The sequence below is a fragment of the Apodemus sylvaticus genome, chromosome 22, assembly GCF_947179515.1.
Source record: "Apodemus sylvaticus chromosome 22, mApoSyl1.1, whole genome shotgun sequence".
Classification (NCBI taxonomy): Eukaryota; Metazoa; Chordata; class Mammalia; order Rodentia; family Muridae; genus Apodemus; species Apodemus sylvaticus.
The window spans coordinates 9,868,199-9,876,343 of NC_067493.1; the positions used below are offsets into that span (position 1 = coordinate 9,868,199).

General features: G+C 37.8%; 1 pseudogene; it reads left to right on the forward strand.

The window, feature by feature from the left end:
• The first annotated feature begins 1,258 nt into the window (after nucleotides 1-1,258).
• On the forward strand, nucleotides 1,259-2,214 carry LOC127673284 (olfactory receptor 10C1-like; annotated as a pseudogene).
• The last annotated feature ends 5,931 nt before the right edge of the window (nucleotides 2,215-8,145 follow it).

Consider the following 8,145-nt stretch of genomic DNA (forward strand, 5'->3'; position numbering starts at 1 on the left):
AAGGCTAGTTTAGCAGTTATAGTGTGAAAAACAGAGTGAAACTATATGCAGAAGAGATGGAGGATATCTGGAAAACAGACAAGGCTGTGCTGGGAATGATCAGTTTTTTATGTAAGCAACCAAGCAAGCACACATCAGCTACCCTGTGCAAAAATGAATGAGGAATGAAGAGTATAGATAACACGTGTATTGAAACAGGAAATTTGATGGTATTGAAATGTAAGGTCTGTTGAGATGGAAGGTTAGGAAGAAATTTCTATCAAGCCAGGCACCATGTCTTACTGTTAGAATTCTAGCATTCAATAGACTGAGACGGAGGAATTAGGAATTTTAGGTTAGCCTGGACTACATACTAAGTCACCATTCCTTTTACTCTTTTTCCCTTTATTTAACTCAATAGTCTGATTCATAGAATATCATAAACAATATTATGAAAACAGAAAGATAATGTATAAGCAGTGATACCATCAATAAGAAAACATGTTCTATAAAAAAATAGGAACTATTAAGTTGCAGAATCAGCAGTCATATTGAGGATTGTGGCATCAAGGGGTATTGTGTTATGATAAGAAGCTTTTCTGACCACCTCATTACTGTCCAGACATCAGTATGTGCGCTGTCTTTAATCCTATACATTAAAAACAGTCATTATTTATTTGTTGAATTGTTATTTGATTTTACTTTCCCTTCAAAAATATGAGTCTTGAGGAAATGATAAGTTTAATGCATGCATCTAAATACTAGCAATAGCAATCACAAAATAATATGGGCCCAATACACAGAGAGAATGGTTGAAGTGACTGTATATGAGGCAACAGGAAATCACATAGATTAGTGTGAGTCGATCAAATTTCCTGTGTAACATTGATAATTACTTAATGAGAAGAATGTGTAAAGAACTGAGATACAATTAATACTTTTCCTTTTCTTTTATTTGAATGATAGCTTACATGACACATGAACTTATACCCATGGTAAGCCTTCTGCCTGAGCTTCATCAGTGCCAGGACGACAAGGTTCCATCATCTTCTGTAAATATTTGTACACTTTGCTCAGTACACTTTGGAATATCAACTAATGTGAAGAGAGAAAGTATTAGATGTGAAAATCTGTGAGGATAAATCATTTCTAAGTTTTGATTTTATGACTGCAGATAAAGATTCTGTCTCTGATGTAACTGAGGCTCTCAAAGTATTAAAAGGATAAATTTCCCTCATCTGCAAGAAACCTTCTAATGACTTACTGTTCTGTCTTCCAGATGAGTGTCAACTGCTCTCTGTGGCAAGTGTCTGCCAAACACTTTGTATTTGCTAAGTTCTCTGAGGTCCTTGGAGAATGCTTCTTCCTGTTCACCCTCATCCTCCTCATGTTTTTAGTATCACTGACAGAAAATGCACTCATAACATTTGCCATCTGTACCAGTTCAGCCCTGCACACCCCATGTACTTCTTTCTGGCCAACTTCTCTCTCCTGGAAATTGGCTACACTTGCTCTGTCATACCCAAGATGCTGCAGAGCCTTGTAAGTGAGGTCCGAGAGATCTCTTGGGAGGGATGTGCCACACAGATGTTTTTCTTCTCATATTTTGGTATAACGGAGTGCTACATATTGGCAGCCATGGCCTTGGACCGTTACATGGCCATATGCTCCCTATTCCACTATGCAACCCAAATGGGTCGTGGTGTATGTGCCCATTTAGCAATAGTTTCATGGGGAATGGGATCTATAGTAGGGCTGGGACAAACTAATTTTATTTTCTTTTTGGACTTCTGTGGACCCTGTGAGATAGACGACTTTTTCTGTGACCTTCCACCTGTCCTGGCGCTTGCCTGGTGGAGCTACATCCCAAAATGAGGCTGCCATCTTTGTGGTAACAATCCTCTGTATATCTAGTCCATTTTTACTTATCATTTATTCCTATTTCAGAATTCTGGTTGCAGTGCTGGTGATGCCTTCCCCTGAGGGGCGCCATAAAGCTCTCTCCACATGTTCCTCCCACCTATTTGTAGTCACACTCTTTTATGGCTCAGGATCTATTACCTACTTGAAGCCAAAGTCTAGCCACTTACCAGGAATGAACAAACTCTTGGCCATTTTCTACACAGCAGTGACACCATGCTGAACCCCATCATCTATAGCTTGAGGAACAAGGAAGTAAAGGGAGCACTGAGAAGAACTCTGGGCCTGAAGAAAGTTCTGATAATAAGTAACTGAGGATCCTAAAGTGCTCCTGAACAAGTGCACAGTCTGTCAAAGCAAACAAAGAAAACCACTGTGGTTTTCTTGGCTGTCTTAAAACAATCTTTTAGAAACATAACTTTGTTTTAGAGTATTCTCTTTACTTGGCACTATTTTTAATTGTAAAAAATGGAAAAGTATGCTTGCTACTAAATAACTTTAGTAGGTTAATCCAGTACTTAACATTTTCTTCTGGCAGAATTTAAAATCACATGCTAATATCTCAGGAGCCTTACAAGTTCTCAGAATCCATTCTTAGCCATTGTTCAGCCCCTGATATGCCTGTTAACTCTGTACTCTACACAAGTTCTCAAAACATTGCACTTAACACCTTAATAATCCTATGAGGCAGGCTGGGGCAATGGCTCAGTGGTTAAGAGCACTGACTGCTCTTCTGAAGGTCCTGAGTTCAAATCTCAGCAACCACATGATGGCTCACAACCATCAGTAATGACATCTGATGTCCTCTTCTGGGGTATCTAAAGACAGCTACCATATACTCACATATAATAAATAAATAAATCTTTAAGGAGCTGGAGAGATGGCTCAGTGGCTAAGAGTACCGACTGTTCTTCCAATAGGTCATGAGTTCATATCCTAGCACCCACATGGTGGCTCCCAACCATCCGAAAAGAGAAAAGACATCTGATGCTTTCTTCTGGTGTCTGAAGACAGTTACAGTGTACTCACATATAATAAATAAATAAATCTTTAAAAAAAATCCTATGAGGCCATGTATTTCTTCTCATCAAAGTCATTAAATTCTTCAGATGCAACTACATACACATGTAATGTAGAATTACATAGTTCTTTTGTAGATTCTATTTACAGAACATGTAAACATTCTAAAAATGCAAACTGCCAACTTTTGAAACTGTATGCTACAAACCATTAATGAAAATGTATGGGAAGTAACTGTCAGCATTTTCTAAGATCTAAATGATTTTAAAGAAAATATTAGTGATACTACAGGAGAAGAAATAAAGACAAACAAAGTTATTGACATATTTGCAAGATTTTTTCTAAAATTTATAAGTTTATGTATGTGCATATGAATCAGCACACATTTCGAGATCTTCTGACAAATTATTTTTAAGTGATCTCAGCTCATTATGGGACAATTCCATATTCCTCAGCACATGTAAACCCATTGCATTGGACTGGAAGAGCTAAGCAGTTCTCAGGGTACTGATTTGTTAGCCTCTACTCTGTGTACTGTTAGATCAGTCCACACTCAAGGCTTTGAGCACCCAGGGCCTAAAATTGTGGGCATAGTTATAGTTCCTCCTCCCATGTATGATTTCCAGCAGGATAGGAGAAAAGAACTCCAGCCAGGTGATTCTCAACATCATAGTTTCAGATAAACACACACAGAAACACACACACAGACACCACACACATACATACACACACCACACAAACACACACATATGCATCATATACAGGAATTGAAATGGGTTTACAGGTGATGGAAGGCTAATATAAAAGGTCAGCTAGCATCAGATAATTGGATTCTGGGTGTCATTCCATGAGAAAAGAAACCATAGTTCCTTGGAGAAGTAGTAGGGTCATTTCAAAAATAAGACAACAAACCATCAAAATCATGAAGTAAATGCAACATGCTGAAAACACAAGGAGTCAATTTCAAAGAGCTTTCAATGGCCCAAGTTGAAGCACTTTGAGCACAATTAATCATAGAAGTTATTATAATGCACAAAATAAAATTATAATCAAATAAGTGTATAATGAAAGGAAGATAAAATTATAATTAAGTGTACAATAAATTTTAAAGAAATAAAAAAAATTACCATTACACTAAAACTGCAGTAATGTTGCAGGCAGGATTCACCTAAACAGAAGGACAAAAATTATCTACTCCTCAGAATCATTCTTCAGAGCCTAATTACATGCATTAAATACCTTTAAGGTCATAGTGTTGGGGAAAAAAATCACTGAGTTGCTGAATACAGTGCCTAATGTTTTGAAGGATCACAGAACATTTCCAAAGTCTTTAAGTACTTCTCCCAAGACTTCTATTACTTTAAAAGGAAATACAAAAGAAAAATGCTTTAAAATATTTGTAATTACAAAAGGAAAATAGTTTAAAATAATTTAATTGCTCCTTAATCAGGAGATTAAAATACAGTGCATCCCGCTAATATTGAACGGAGATAAGCAAAGCAGGAAACATTCTTTGGTATTTGTGCCAAATATGTACAACCTCAATATAAAAAAAAAAAAAAAAGAATCACTTGATGAATTCAAATACATAGACAGTCTAGCAAAATTAGTAATTCAAAGGTGTGGTCACAGAAGATAAAAATGCTAATGAACTATAAGAGACTAGAATAAATTAGGATATATAATAACTAAATGTCAACTGGATTTCTGGATTAGATACTGGAATAGAAGATATATAGTACTAGAAACCCTTCTGTCATAATTAGGCCAACATATCATGGGACTTGTAATATTTTACTTTTTCCAATTTCCTGATTTTGATAATTAGTCATTAGATGATAGAATACAAAATTCAGAAATTGGGGTAAGATGTAGAACATTAGTACTATTTCCTATGAATTAAATCTGACTTTCCTGTACTGTTTGATTTCTACTTTTTTATTTTTATATTTATTTACTCATTTATTTTATTTATTTACTTCCCAAATGCTACCCCCTCCCTGTCCCCACTTACAGAGTACCCCTTTCTCCATTCCCTTCTCCTGATTTCTTCTTTCAAAAAGACCAAAACAGCATAGTGAAATGGCATCCTCAAGTAACTATAAGGCATGCTTAGTCCCTGAATAGCTTCTGTTCATTTGACGAGTTTGAAAATCTACAACAGTGATAGTGCTGACATCAGGAAGCAGCTTCAAAAATAAAATATTGTTAAAACTAGAACATACCCAACATACCATTGCATGTTATAAACAAGAAAGTTAAGGCAAGATTCTTCCCATGAGCACTCACATGCATATGGAAAGTTAAGGCAAGATTCTTCCCATGAGAACTCATATGCATATGGAAAACATAAAACACTGTAAGAAGAAAACTGCTCTTGTAACATACATAGAGGAAAAAGATCAGACAAGAACAAAACCAAATAGGAACCTGACTATATTCAACTGAAGAGAGCCAACAGAACAGAGCCTGAGCTCCTGTAGTGTATTCTGAATGAGATTATTGGGTAATACCTGCAAAAGAACATGTGCAAAAAACAACAACAAATTAAACACAAGCTACCATACTTATAAAAGCCTAACAAGTATGTGGAAAGTATTATTTTTCAGCTATATGTGAGAATACTGTTTATTAATTTGTATATTTATTTCATGTTCTTAGATAAATAAATGTTAAGTGATTGTGGTAAACATATCACTTTTTATGTATTTGATTGCATTATAGAACAATAAATGCTTATTTGACTGTGATTATCATTATGTGTAAATCAAATTATGTGGACCAAGAAATACTATTTTGTTTTTATAGTTTTTATTTAATATTTATGAGTGTTTTAGCTGCATGTATATCTGTGCACCACATGCATGCCTAGTGCCCAGGAGTCTGAAGAGGTAGTCAGAACCTCTGAGACTGAAATTACAACCAGTAGTGAGCTGTCACATGGGAGCTGTGAATTGGTCCCAGCTTCTCTGGAAGAACACACAGTGCTCTTAATCACTGAGCCATTTCTCCATCTTCAGGAAATGCCATTTTTATAAACATAGTACTTAAGCTGGCCTGTCTTCTGCACAGACCACTTTTTTCTCTAATGTGATAATTTAATATTAAAAACACACACACAATTTTATAGATTTAATTATTTTGATATTTATGTATTTAGAATTTATTTATGTATTTGCTTTACATCCTGCATACTGGCCACCTCCAATTCACCCTTTCCACAATCCTTCCCTGACCCCCTTCTCCTCAGAGCAGGTTGGAGACCCATGGGTATTCCTTCACTTTGCTTATCAAGTCTCTGTGATGCTAATCACATCCTCTGCTACTGAGGCCAAACAAAGAAGCCTACACTGACAGGGTTGAGGAGGTAGGGAACACATCCAGGAAGAAACAGAGACCTGGGATAAGGAAGATACCCAAGAATCAATGGGCATTTCTTTAGCTGCGACTCACAGCATTGATGATATAGAACCTGAAGAGGCCACCTACTATAGCCAGACAGAAAACTTAATGGAATGATAGGGACACCAACTTTTGACCCAAAATATATACTGACCACAAGAAATGCAGGGAAAGAGGATGGAGTAGAGACTGAAAGAATGACTAACCTGTAACCAACCCCCCCTGAGACCCAAGCACCAATCCCTGACACTATTAATGACACTCTGTTAAGCTTGCAGACAGGAGTGTATCATGGCTTCCCTATGAGAGGCTCCACTCAGCACCTAAGTCAGTCAGACACAGACACCTACAGCCAAACCATTGATGGAACTTGAGGGCTCTTATGGAAGAACAGAAAGAAAAGGATTGTGGCCTCTAAGGGGATAGAAGTTCCACAGGAGGACCACAGAGAACTAACCTTGACTACTGGGCTCTCAGAGATTGAACCACCAATCAAAGAACATAAATAGGTTGGACCTGGGCCTCCCAGGACTTATGAAGCAGATGTGAAAGTGTGTCTTCATGTGGGTCCTGAACAACTGGAGTGCAGGCCATCCCAAAACTTGTCTGTAGATGGGATATCTGTGGTTTTTTTAAATGTGTTTATTTACTCACTTTACATTCTAATATCAGTGCTCCGTCTTCTCCCAGTAGGACCTTCTCCCAGGAGGTCCTACCAAAGGACCTCCACTAGTTTCTCCTCCTGTTCTCATCTCAGAAGAGGGACCTACCCTCTGAGTAGCATAACCTCCTCTTCCTCTTGGAACTTCAGTAACTACAAGACTTAGTGGAACCTCTCTCACAGAGGTAAGACAAGGCAACCCATTTAGGGAACAGAGTCCACAGACAGGTAAAGTCACCACACATTCTTGGGGAACCCTCATAAAGACAAAGCTATACCTTCGTTACATATATCTTGGGGCTTAGGTCCAGTCCATGTTCATTCTTCGGTTTGTGGAATTCACAGAAAGGGGTAAGAAGTAGAGGATTTTTAATTCAACAGCATAACTGCTTTGGCAAGGTAAACACCCAAAGAATTTTTAGGTCTACACGACCCAGGTGGAATGCAGACATGCCTTGGATACAGTGTGATCTTGCTGGAATATAGATGTCCCCTGAGTGAACAGCTTTTATCCCTAAGAATGAAGGTACGATCATTTCATAAAAGGAAGCAGCCATATTTAAAAGTGCCATCTAAGTCTAATTGAGGGGAAGACAAAGTAATGAATCAGAGAAAATTTTGACAGAATAAGTCAGAGATAAGATCCACCAACTCTCATGAGAACAGACAGGAAGGAGAGGATACTTAAGAGCAGCAAGAGACAGGGGTGAAGGCAGGAACAGATGGGGGAGGGGTAATGTGAGGGGGGCATTGGGAGGAGGCAGGGTCTGTATCAGGATGTAAAGTGTATAAATTAATTAATTAATGGGAAAAAAGCAGTGAAAAAGAAAGGTAGTGGTGTTGTGGTAAGGTGTGTATATAAAGAGTTTTAGCAGGACAGTTTCACAAAGACAGGGTCCAGAAAGAAGATAGACACAGGTGAAGACAGACTGAACCAGAGAATGAGAATGAGACAGAAGATCGGAACATAGGGCTAAAATTAATATGAAGTCAAACAGAGCAATTCAGTCAGAAGCTGAGAGAAGGTGTGTTTAATCACTCAGCATGAAAGATTAGATTGTATGGAGGTAGAAGCTTTCAGGCCTAGGCCTAGGGATAGTTAGGACTGAGAAGGAAATGCTCTGGGCTCAACCCAAGCAATGTTTCCACACAACTTGGGTATA